Source organism: Pleurodeles waltl, chromosome 9 (genome assembly GCF_031143425.1).
Source record: "Pleurodeles waltl isolate 20211129_DDA chromosome 9, aPleWal1.hap1.20221129, whole genome shotgun sequence".
Lineage (NCBI taxonomy): Eukaryota > Metazoa > Chordata > Amphibia > Caudata > Salamandridae > Pleurodeles > Pleurodeles waltl.
This window is the reverse complement of record NC_090448.1, coordinates 202,212,848-202,225,610: the sequence shown is the minus strand read 5'-3', so window position 1 is coordinate 202,225,610 and position 12,763 is coordinate 202,212,848.

The window sequence follows — 12,763 nt, the reverse complement described above, 5'->3', positions numbered from 1 at the left end:
GACATTTTGGTTGGTCATTCACATGTTTTCACTACAAAGGAAAAAACAGTGTCATGATTAAACCTCATATTTCATGTCATCCAACCCATAATAAATTACCTGGCAAGGCCTAGTATTTTACATCAGATAAGTGTGGACCCCCAATAAAAATGGGCACCTCCCCCTCGTAAAGTAAGAAGAAGAAAAGAGCAGGTGCAGGTGTGAGCAAGATTAGGCAGGGTGTGTGAGCGATAATGAGGGTTTTATGGCATGGTGTGCCTTGATGCTATCTGATTCGGCCACTGGGAGAGGGACTGACCAAACAGGTTTGGCCTGAGTCAATGGTTCCAGCTTACCCAGGTCAGAGAAAAGTCAATCAAGGTGTACGTGTCCTTGGAATCAAATCTGACTGTATTATAAGCCTATGTGAGGGCAACTTTTAAAAATGGGAGCCACGAGTGCAGGACGAAAATGGCGATTTCGAGGTGAAAACGCTGCTGGAATTGAGCGAAAATGCTCATGCTTAGTGTACTAGTCATTATCAGTCTTTTGATACTAAAATCGTACTGCTGTGGCAAAGTAAATTACATGGGTCCAGAATTTTTAGAACCACAATAGAATGGAAAGGGCCACAATCACAGAGCTGTGTGCCCAATTGGAACCTGGCCTGATCTCAGCTATCTGTCATCCCACTGGGATCCCCACTTTTGCACAAGTGCTATCAGTGCTCCATTTCCTGACAACTGGTTCTTTCCAAGTGACAGTGGGCTTGGCAGCAGGAATGTCACAGCCAATGTTCTCAATTGTGCTGGCAAGAGTGTTTTCTGCCCTGATAAATCACATGTGCAGCTACATTGCTTTCCCACCAGGTTGGGGATTTGGCCACTGTGAAGGCCATTTTTTATGCAATGGGACATATCCCCAATATAATAGGGGCGATTGATGGAACACATATTGCATTTGTACCCCCGCCAAAATGAACAGGTGTTCAGGAATCGTAAGAGTTACCACTCCATGAATGTGCAGATGGTGTGCTTGGCAGACCAGTGCATCTCCCACGTCAATGCTAAGTATCCTGGGTCAGTGCATGATTCCTTTGTCCTGAGGAATAGCAGCATCCCAAATGTGATGTCCCAACTACAGAGGCACAGGATGTGGCTAATAGGTGAGCCCAGGTTCCCACCCAGTATATGTTGGTGTATGCCTATGGTGTGGGCAATAAATGATAGTGTGTGGCTAAATGTTGTCCCTCAATATTTGCAGGTGACTCTAGTTACCCAAACCTATCATGGCTGCTGATCCCTGTGAGGAATGCCAGGACAAGGGCAGAAGAACATTATGATGAGGCACATGGGCGAACCAGAAGGATCACTGAGAGGACCTTTGGCCTCTTGAAGGCCAGGTTCAGGTGCCTCCATCTGACAGGTGGTATTCACCCGAGAAGGTCTGCCAGATAGTAGTGGCATGCTGCATGTTGCACAACCTGGCCCTCAGATGCCATGTACCTTTTCTGCAGGAGGAGTAGACTGGAGATGCCCCTGTGGCAGCAGTGGACCCTGAGGACAGTGAGGATGAGGATGCAGAGGATGCGGATGTGGACAACAGAACATCAGTGATACATCAGTACTTCCAATGACACAGAGGTGAGACAGTGCAACTTCAGTTATCTATGACTATTGTTGTATTCTGTGTGGCATTGGCATGCTGGCATTACCCACTTCTTTGCGCTACTTACTGTTACCTATGGATATTGATTTTGCAGAGGTTGGTGACATGACAACATTCTCCAGGTGTGATCACATCAGCCAGCTACATGTCATCAATTCTATGCTCATTCTGTGTACAGTTAATTGCAATGGTTGTAGCAGTTTCAATCAATACAAATGTGCAAGACATGAAATACTAGTAGTCGAGTTTTATCCAAGAGTGTTTATTGTTGTGCTAAAATATAGAGGGGAAAGTGTAATGGAATGGGGTGATGATGGAGGAAAGTCCAGGGTATTGTTCCAGTCTGTGAGTAGCACAGGTGCATTGTCCATGGGGACATAGGAAGGGGAGCAATGGCATTTCAAGGTGGACAAGGTGACTGAGTGGGACACAAGGGGGACAATCAGGAGAGTCTCATTTCCTGGCGGTGGTCTTGGCAAGTGTCTGTGGCTTCTGTCTGGTTCGCAGGGAACGTTGCGGGGTGGTTCACCTTCAGCAGGGGAGGGGTGCCGTGGCCTATTAGTCCTATGCGGGGCCTCCTGGCCACTAGCGGCAGAGGACGTGGAGGGCTGTTCAGATGACTGAATTGTGGCAGGGGCCCGCTGGTGTGCTGTTGCCCCCCTCATGATGTTGGCCATGTCTGCCAGCACCCCTGCAATGGAAATCAGGGCGTTGTTTATAGCCTGCAAGTCCTCCCTGATCCCCTGATACTGTCCCTCCTGCAGCCGCCTATTCTCCTGCACGTTGTCTAGGATCTGTCCTATCGTGTTCTGGGAATGTTAGTAGGCTCCAAGGATCTTGGAGAGCAGTCCTCCCAGTGTCCCTGTTGGCCTGTGCCGCTGTCCTCTGAATGGTGTGCCCACTGCCACTGACCCCAGCTCCCCTGAATGTATGCGAGGTGTATCCTGGAGTCCCTGTACAGGTGGGCACTCTGCTAGTTGACGTGTCCTGGGGACAGAGGTTTGGTTACGCTGGGTGGGTGCTGTGGTGTTGGATCCTGATGGGGGAGGCTCTGTGGTCGTCTGTGACTAGGCTTGGGTGACTGACTGTCCAGTGGTCCCTGATGGGCCAGGTAGCTCATCCAGTTTCAGAAGTCCAGAGTTACTGTCATCACTGTGTGACTTTTCTGTTGGGGGACTGAAAAGTGGTGGCACCTCCTCTCCACTGACATTGGCTGGGGTACCTGTGGGAATGTAAATGTGTATTATGCTTCAGGTGTCTGACATTTGTACTTCTATAACTTCCCCTTTATGGTTGTTGTTGCCCTGCCAGCTTTTGCTTGTGTATTTGGTGTATAGTGGTTATGAGAGTTTCCCTTTGCTGTGCATGCTTTAGTGATGGGTGTCCATGCAGTGCTGGGAGTGGTGTCCATGCATTGGTACAACATGCAGGGCTTTGCATTGAGATTAGTGTGATGTGATGGTAGAGTGTGTGGGATGGGGTCGAGTTGCGGGAGTGAGTGTGAGGGTGTGTGATGGCATGCAGGTATGGGGGTGATAATTATTAAAAATTGACTTACCAGTGACAAGTCCTCCTTCAACTCCAGCCAATTCCTCAGGATGCAGTATTGCCAAGACTTGCTCCTCCCATGCTGTGAGTTGTGGGCGAGAAGGTGGGGGTCCATCTCCAGTCCTCTGTATAGCGAGCTGGTGTCTTGCTGCAATGGAACATACCTTCCCCTGTAGGTCGTTCCACCTCTTCCTGACGTTGTCCCTTGTTCTTGGGTGCTGTCTCATGGCGTTGACTCTGTCAACAATTCTCCGCCATAGCTCCATCTTCCTGGCTATTGATATCTGCTGCACCTGTGCTCCAAAGAGCTGTGGCTCTACCCTGAAAATTTCCTCCACCATGACCCTTAACTCCTCCACAGTGAAACGGGGGTGCCTTTGTGATGCCATGGGTGTTGTATGATGTGTGTTGGTGAGGGTGTGTTGGGAAATTTGGTGGGGTGTGTGATGTGGAATGTGTAAGGGGGTGTATGGGTGTGGGTGCCGTGTGTGTTGAGTTGTCTCTGTGCTCTTCTTCTCAGTCTCTTGGTGGCAATAGTTGTTGGTAAAAGGTTGTGGGTAATGTGGCTGTGTGTTTTATAGTGGTGTGGGTGTGTGGGTGTGGTGTGTGTGTATAGGTGTCAGGTGTGTTGTTCGAATTGGACAATGTGGTGTTGTTTTGTCTGTGGGTGTCCATTGTGAGTGCCGTGGTAAGTACTGCCTATGGTTTACCGCCATTGAATGTCCACCGTGGTGATTCGTGGGTCATAATGTAATGGGCGTTGTTCTGTTGGCGTAACAGTGTGGGTTTTGGGATCGCCAGTTTATCACTGACCTTTGGTCTGGCGGATTTTGTATGTGGCTGTATTCTGTCGGATTGGTGTGTGTTTGTCACAATATGGTGAACGGATATTTGCCAGCGCTGTCAATACGGCAGTAAGCAGCATTTACCACCAATGTCGTAATGAGGGACTAAGGTGATCATTGCAACCCTGGCGGTCGGTGTTAAAGCGGCGGTAAGACCCCCAACAGGCCGGCGGTAAAAAATTTGCAATTACGACCGTGGCGGAAACCGCCAACAAAGACAGCCACTTTAAAACTCTGACCACCACGGCGGTACAAACAAACAGCGCAGCGGTCACCGCCAACAGACAGGGGGGAGACAATGTACCGCCCATACTATTATGACAGGCCAATCCGCCACCGTTTCTGGGGCGGATTCACCGCGGATAAAAACACAGCGGAAACCGGAATACCGAAGGAAAAACGCTCACCTCTACACACCCCACGAGGAACGAGGACGCCATGGATCCGGAACTCCAAATTCTACCTGCAATAGTCTTCCTGCTCCTATACCAGGAGCACGAACGCCGGCAGCGAAGACCACAGTGAGTACTGCACTTACGACACAGGGGAGGGGAAGGGAAAAAACAGGGACACACAACACGCAACACCCCCACCCTCACCCACCACAACACACACACTAATGCATATCAATACATCACAGTTACACCCCCCGAAGCCCCTGTAAGAATGCAAAGACAATAGAAAATGAGTGTAACCATTGTAATATATTAAAAGCAAGTAGGCAGAAACATATATATACACCATGTACAAAATATATACCAAGCATAGTAATCCAGGTAGTGCTCTAATAAAGTCAGTGGAACACTGGGACCACACGGTATGGGTGAGGCCCACAAAAGATCCCCGACCATGACGGAGAGAACACTGCAGGGGCATCAGAGAGCAACTAAACAGGCACCTCAGGGGGAGGGAGTGGGGGGCACCTCAGCCACTTGAGTGCACGCCGCCAAATCCACGAGGGGGCCATATGCCCACTGTTCAATCCTGGGGAGTACAAAGTCACAGTCTCACAAGTCTCTACAGTGGGTGGGTTGCCCACTGTTCAATCCTGGGGAGTGCAAAGCCACAGTCTTTCAAGTCTCAACAGTGGGTGGGTTGCCCACTGTTCAATCCTGGGGAGTGCAAAGCTACAGTCTCACAAGTCTCTCCAGTGGGTGGTTTGCCCACTGTTCAATCCTGGGGAGTGCAAAGCCACAGTCTCACAAGTCTCTCCAGTGGGTAGTTTGCCCACTGTTCAATGCTGGGGAGTGCAAAGCCACAGTCTCTCAAGTGGATGACAGTCTCCACTGGTTCTGGAGGGGGACTTGTGCCCAGAGTGCTTCATCCTGCCAAGGACAGAGGTAGTGGATGTGATACTCCACTGGTTCTGGAGGGGGCTTTGTGCCCAGAGTGCTTCATCCTGCCAAGGACAGAGGTAGTGGATGTGATACTCCACTGGTTCTGGAAGGGGCTTTGTGCCCAGAGTGCTTTATCCTGCTAAGGACAGAGGTAGTGGATGACAGTCTCCACTGGTTCTGGAGGGGGCTTTGTGCCCAGAGTGCTTCATCCTGCTAAGGACAGAGGTAGTGGATGTGAAACTCCACTGGTTCCGGAGGGGGCTTTGTGCCCAGAGTGCTTCATCCTGCTAAGGACAGAGGTAGTGGATGACAGTCTCCACTGGTTCCGGAGGAGGCTTTGTGCCCAGAGTGCTTCATCCTGCTAAGGACAGAGGTAGTGGATGACAGTCTCCACTGGTTCTGAAGGGGGCTTTGTGCCCAGAGTGCTTCATCCTGCTAAAGACAGAGGTAGTGGATGTGAAACTCCACTGGTTCTGGAGGGGGCTTTGTGCCAAGAGTGCTTCATCCTGCTAAGGACAGAGGCAGTGGATGTGAAACTCCACTGGTTTTGGAGGGGGCTTTGTGCCCAGAGTGCTTCATCCTGCTAAGGCCAGAGGTAGTGGATGACAGTCTCCACTGGTTCTGGAGGGGGCTTTGTGCCCAGAGTGCTTCATCCTGCTAAGGACAGAGGTAGTGGATGACAGTCTCCACTGGGTCTGGAGGGGGCTTTGTGCCCAGAGTGCTTCATCCTGCTAAGGACAGAGGTAGTGGATGTGATACTCCACTGGTTCTGGAGGGGGCTTTGTGCCCAGAGTGCTTCATCCTGCCAAGGACAGAGGTAGTGGATGTGATACTCCACTGGTTCTGGAGGGGGCTTTGTGCCCAGAGTGCTTCATCCTGCCAAGGATAGAGGTTGTGGATGTGATACTCCACTGGTTCAGGAGGGGGCTTTGTGCCCAGAGTGTTTCATCCTGCTAAGGACAAAGGTAGTGGATGACAGTCTTCACTGGTTCTGGAGGGGGCTTTGTGACCAGGGTGCTTCACCCTGCTAAGGACAGAGGTAGTGGATGCCTTTCTCCACTGGTTCTGGAGGGGTCATGGTGCCCAGAGTGCATCATTCACCCCGTGACGGACTCAGTTGCGTCAGTGCCCTTGCCGCTCATGGGCCGGCGGTGCTTGAGACGGTGGTGCCCTGTGCAGTGGTGCTTAAGACGGCGGTGCCCTGTTCAGCGGTGCTTGAGACGTCAGTGCTCTGTTCAGCGGTGCTTGAGACGGCGGCGCCCTGTGCAGCGGTGCTTTAGACGGCGGTTGCCCTGTTCAGCGGTGCTTGAGACGGCGGTGCCCTGTGCAGCGGTGCTTGAGACGGCGGTGCCCTGTTCAGCGATGCTTGAAACGGCAGTGCCCTGTTCAGCGGTGCTTGAGATGGCGGCGCCCTGTGCAGAGGTGCTTTAGACGGCGGTTGCCCTGTTCAGCGGTGCTTGAGACGGCGGTGCCCTGTGCAGCGGTGCTTGAGACGGCGGTGCCCTGTTCAGCGATGCTTGAAACGGCAGTGCCCTGTTCAGCGGTGCTTGAGACGGCGGCGCCCTGTGCAGCGGTGCTTTAGACGGCGGTTGCCCTGTTCAGCGGTGCTTGAGACGGCGGTGCCCTGTGCAGCGGTGCTTGAGACGGCGGTGCCCTGTTCAGCGATGCTTGAAACGGCAGTGCCCTGTTCAGCGGTGCTTGAGATGGCAGTGCCCTGTTCAGCGGTGCTTGGGCGGCGGTCTCCATTGCAGGGACTCAGCTGCTGGCAGTCCTTCTTGGCCCAGGGGGGCTTTTGCTGGCGGTGGCCTCCTGGGCAGGTGGGCTTGTGCTGGCGGGCCTGTCCTGGGCAGCTGGGCTTGTCCTGGCGGTCCTGTCTGGGCAGCTGGGCTTGTGCTGGTGGTCCTGTCCTGGGCAGCTGGGCTTGTGCTGGCAGTCCTGTCCTGGGCAGCTGTGCTTGTGCTGGCGGTCCTGTCCTGGGCCGCTGGGCTTGTGCTGGCGGTCCTGTCCTGGGCAGCAGGGCTTGTGCTGGCGGTCCTGTCCTGGGCAGCTGGGCTTGTGCTGGCGGTCCTGTCCTGGGCAGCTGGGCTTGTGCTGGCGGTCCTGTCCTGGGCAGCTGAGCTGGTGCTGGCGGTCCTTTCCTGGGCAGCTGGGCTAGTGCTGGAGGTGGCCTCCTGGGAAGCGGGGATGATGGCGGTCTTCTCCGCCATGCTGCTCTTCCCAGACTTCCTGGTTTCTTGTGGCCCTTCCCCACCTTGGAGGGTGTCACAGCTGAGTCCACACTCCCACCGGGACCCCTGGGAGTGGCTTTGGTGGCTGGTGTCTTTCCCCTCTCCCGCCGGGAACTGGCCAACTTCTGATACTTCACAGGTTGGGAACTGTCTGTGCTGTGGCTCCGTACCACACTGGCTGCCCTGGTGGCCGGTGCACTCCAGATTCCGGTGACTACAGGCACCACAGGTCCCGGAGATGTTGTGGCTGAGGTGCTAGTTCGGGACCTAGGAGACGGATGGGGTGGGGGAGGTGTGGGAAAGAGGTCAAGGTTGGACACGAAAAGTTTTGTGGGCTCACTGGGACGGGTAGCTGGAGGGGGTTTGGGAGTGGAGGAAGAGGTGGTGGTTGTAGGAGGTTTTCGTTTGCTGAGTTTGGGTGAAGGTGCATGTGCTGGAGGCTGTCGTGAGGTGGATGGCTGCTGGGTGGGTGTGTGCCTGCGTTTGTGTATCTTGGGAGGGGGTGTCACAGACACACTGGGAGAGGACAGAGGGGACGTGTGAATGGTAGTGGGGGTGGTGACTGCACGTGAGCGGGGTGTGGTGGTGGGTGTGCTGGAGCGGGACGTAGTGGCTGTAGAGGTAGTGCATGCAGGTGTGAGTGTAGACGAGACTGGGAGGGAGGAGGGATACGAGGAGGAGCGGGACACAGTGGAGGCAGTGGATGTTGGTGTGTCTGCATGTGTGTGATGGTTGCGTGAGTGCCTGTGGGATATGAGGTGCTTATGTTTGCCTGAGCTTCCCTTGTGTGTTGAGGTGTGTGCATGCTGGTCTGTAGGTGTGGTTGGGATAGGCTGAGGTACATGGGATTGGGTTGGGGTGGTGGAAGTTGGAGGGGGGAGGCTAGACACAGGGACAATGGCTGCCATCAGTGCTGAGGCCAGAGTCTGAAAAGCTTGCTGAAGGGCCGTCTGACCAGAATGAATGCCCTCCAGGAATGCATTGGTTTGTTGCAACTGCCTTTCGACACCCTGGATGACATTCAAAATGGTGGACTGCCCAACAGTGAGCGACCTGAGGAGGTCAATGGCCTCCTCACTGAGGGCAGCAGGGGTGACTGGGGCAGGGCCTGAGGTGCCTGGGGTGAAGGTGATGCCCACCCTTTCGGGTGAGCGGGCACGGGGCGAAGGCTGAGGGGCTGCTGGTAGGGCGGTGCAGGAAGGGGGGGTGGCAGCTGTACCTGTAGATGGGGGGGCACAGATGTTGCCGCCACCACAAGGGAGCTCCCATCAGAGGACGAGTCCGTGTCACTGGTCTCAGCTCCTGTCCCCGCCGTGAAGCTCCCCTCGCCCTCCGTCCCACTGGTGAAGTCCGAGTCCATAGTGTGGCCCTCCATGGCCATGTGGGATGCAGCCCCCTGGTGCTCCGGTGCCACTGCACCTCCGCCTGATGATGCTAATGCACAGAAGAACAGGGAGACCACAAAAAGGGGGGGACGACAGAAGAAAGACATGTTGAGTGCATGCATTACCGCTACCGTTGGCAGACACGACAGACGCAGAAGCCCCCTGCACTACGCCGCGCTCTTGGGCTCCACTGTTCAATTCCTGGGAAATGCCCTACAAGGCTATGGATGACATCTGCACACATAGATGACACAGGGGCATGACTAGGTGTAGTTGTCACTTTACAGAGGTGGGGTGGGGTGCCACATGGCCTGCCTTACGGAGGGACCTTGCCTACGGAACTCGCCCTGGCGTAGGGAAATCCACAGCCCACCTCCCCACCCAGACCCCTCCACTGCGCGCAAAGTCAGCAGAATGAGAGTGTACTCACCCCCTTGTGTCTGCTGTGATGCCCTCAAGCGCCCATCCAACTCCGGGTAAGCCACCGCCAGGATCCTGAACATCAGGGGGGTCATGGTGCGAAGGGCACCCCTCCCACGTTGGGAGGCCATCCCCAGCTGAGCCTCCGCCGTCTTCTTGCTCCAGCGGCGAATGTCCTCCCATCTTTTCTGGCAGTGAGTGCTCCATCTGTGGTAGACCCACAGGGTCTGGACGTCCTTGGCGATGGCACGCCAAATATGTTTTTTCTGGTGGGCGCTGACCTACATGAAATGTACAGGGTGAAGAGTAAGTTATTAACAACTGCACCGTCAAAGTGATTGGCCCCCATCCCTACCCTTGCCATGTGGCACATGCATTCACCGTTGTTTCGTGCACGCCACACTCTCCCCACTTCCTTCTTACATCCAGCCCTCTCCACACAGGCATAGCCCATACAGCATGCTCCCAATGTACTTACCTGTTTGTCTGGAGGACCGTAGAGTAGCGTGTACTGGGGGAGGACCCCATCCACGAGTTTCTCCAACTCCTCCGATGTGAAGGCAGGGGCCCTTTCCCCAGACACTCGAGCCATTGTCTCTTCCAGACCGAGGTCACACCAGCACTTGCATTGTAGGTACTCTCCTGTCGAAGATCAGGTATCGAGGGATTGAACAGATAGAAAATGGTGATCACGTACGCGGCGGTGCGTACTGTCACCGCCGGCGTACATCATCATTGGCTCCTGAGACCCATAGGGTCCAATGCTAACCAATGCAGCATTGCACCGCAGTCTTCGACCGCCTACCTCAACGGTGTACAACACCAGCGCAGTTACCTCACATCCCATCGTCCCACTTTAGAGGTCAGGCAGCCGCCATTTCAGGGGCCCACATGGATCAATTTTCAACTGCATCACACATACCTAGGCCTAGACTCAACACACATACAGGCCACCTTTTGTGTATGAATGGTGTTCTGTGTAATCTGTGGGTACGTACCTCTGAGTTGTTTGACTCTGTGCTCGCTGCTGTCCTTCATAGGCACCGTCCGCTGGGACATGTGAGGAGATGGCGGCAGTTGGAGCCAGACCTGATATCAGCAATCCGCCATCCCATAGGAATCCCCCCCCAAGTGCAGGTGCTGTCAGTGCTCCATTTACTTGCAAGTCGGTCATTTCAAACAACAGTGGCCATAGCATCAGGGATGTCCCAGCCTATGTTTTCCAACGTGTTGTCCAGAGTGTTGTCTGCCCTTCTGAAACACATGCGGAGCTACATCGTTTTCCCTCAGGTGGAGGATTTGCCTACAGTGAAAGGTGATTTCTATGCCCTGTGACATATCCCCAACATCATAGGTGCCATTGATGGGACCCATGTGGCTTTGGTCCCTCCCCACAGGAGTGAACATGTGTACAGAAACAGGAAGAGTTATCATTCAATGAATGTACAGATGGTATGTTTGACAGACCAGTACATCTCCCATGTGAAGGCCATGTTCCCTGCCTCAGTGCATGACGCCTACATCCTGCGGAATAGCAGCATGCTTTATGTGATGGGGCAACTCCAGAGGCACCGTGTGTGGCTATTAGGTGAGCACCTGGGAGCAAGACAGTGGGAATTGTTGTCTGAGTCTGGGGATATCCCTAGAGGTTAGTGCGTGTCTAACAGTTGTCCCTCGCCATTTGCAGGTGACTCTGGTTACCCCAACCTGTCATGGCTACTGACCCCAGTGAGGAATCCCAGGACAAGGGCAGAGGAATGCTACAATGAGGCCCATGGGCGAACTAGGAGAGTGATCGAGCGGACCTTCGGCGTCCTGAAGGCCAGGTTCCCGTGCCTCCAAATGACAGGTGGATCTCTATTCTACTCACCAAAGAAGGTGTGCCAGATCATCGTGGCCTGCTGTATGCTTCACAACTTGGCTTTGCGACGACAGGTGCCTTTTCTGCAGGAGGATGGTCCAGATGGTGGTGTTGTGGCAGCTGTGGAGCCTGTGGACAGTGAAGACGAGGAAGCAGAGGAAGAAGACATGAACAACAGGGAGTCAGTGATCCAGCAATAGTTCCAGTGAGACACAGGTAGGAGTACAGACCTGCCTACTACATGTACTTTAACACTACTACCTCTCTACTGTCTGTCCTTTTCACCCAGTGTGTTGGCACTGAGTTGTCACTTTCCCTTACGATTTCACAAATGTGGGTCCCACTGTGTGATATCTGCTTAGATTCCTCATGGACTAGAGCTGTGTGACATAGGTACGTTGACATTACAATTGTAAGAGCATTTTGTCACTGTAATTGCTAATACACTATTTTGAAATCACAGACAGACTCCAGATTGTTTTGAGCTTGAAGTGTGTTTATTTAAGTGCTCAATATTGGAGGGGGTAGTAAAATGGTGAGGGGTGATGGCGGAGGAATGTCCATGGCAGAGTCCAGTCTATTAGTCTCACAGGTGCATTGCCCATATTGGCATAGGAAGTGGAGCTGGGGCAGTTTAAGTATAGACAGGGTGACAAAGTGGGACAGTAGGATGACAATCAGGGTGGTCTCATTTCTTGGCGGGGTCTGTCTTTGTCCTGGATCTCAGGGACCGCTTGCGGGGTGGTTCACCCTCTGCAGGGGGTGGGGTGCTGGTGTGGTGGTCCTGTGGTGGGGCGTCCTGTCCACTAGTGCCGGCGGAGGTGGTGGGCAGTTCATCGTCCATGCTAGTGTCAGGGGCCCCTTATAGTGCCACAGTGTCCCTCCTGGTGTACCGGAGTTCCTTCAGCACCCCTACGATGGTGCCCAGGGTGGAGCTGATGGTTCTGAGTTCCTCCCTGAAGCCCATATACTGTTCCTCATGCAGGTGCTGGGTCTCCTGAAACTTGGCCAGTACCGTTGCCATCGTCTCCTGGGACTGGTGGTAGGCTCCCATGATGGAGGAGAGGGCCTCGTGGAGAGTGGGTTCCCTTGGCCTGTCCGCCCCCTGTCACACAGCAGCCCTCCCAGTTCCCCTGGGTTCCTGGGCCTACGTCCCCTGGACCGTGTGCCCACTGCCACTGGCCCCAGGTCCCTGTTGTTGTTGGTGTGGTGGGTTAGCCTGGGTTCCCTGTAGTGGTGGACACACTGCTGATTGACGTGTCCTGGGGACGGAGGTATGGGCCCGCTGGGTGGGTGCTTTGCTGGTGTTTCCAGAGTGGGGAAGGTCTTTAGTGGCCTGTGACTGTGTCAGGGGAAACGACTGTCCAGAGGTCCCCGATGGTCCGGGCTGGTCATCTAGATCCAGTTGGACAGAGGTGCTGTCATCACTGTGGGCCTCTTCTGTTGGTGGTGTGGACATGTGTGGACCCTCCTGTCCGGTGACGTTGGATAG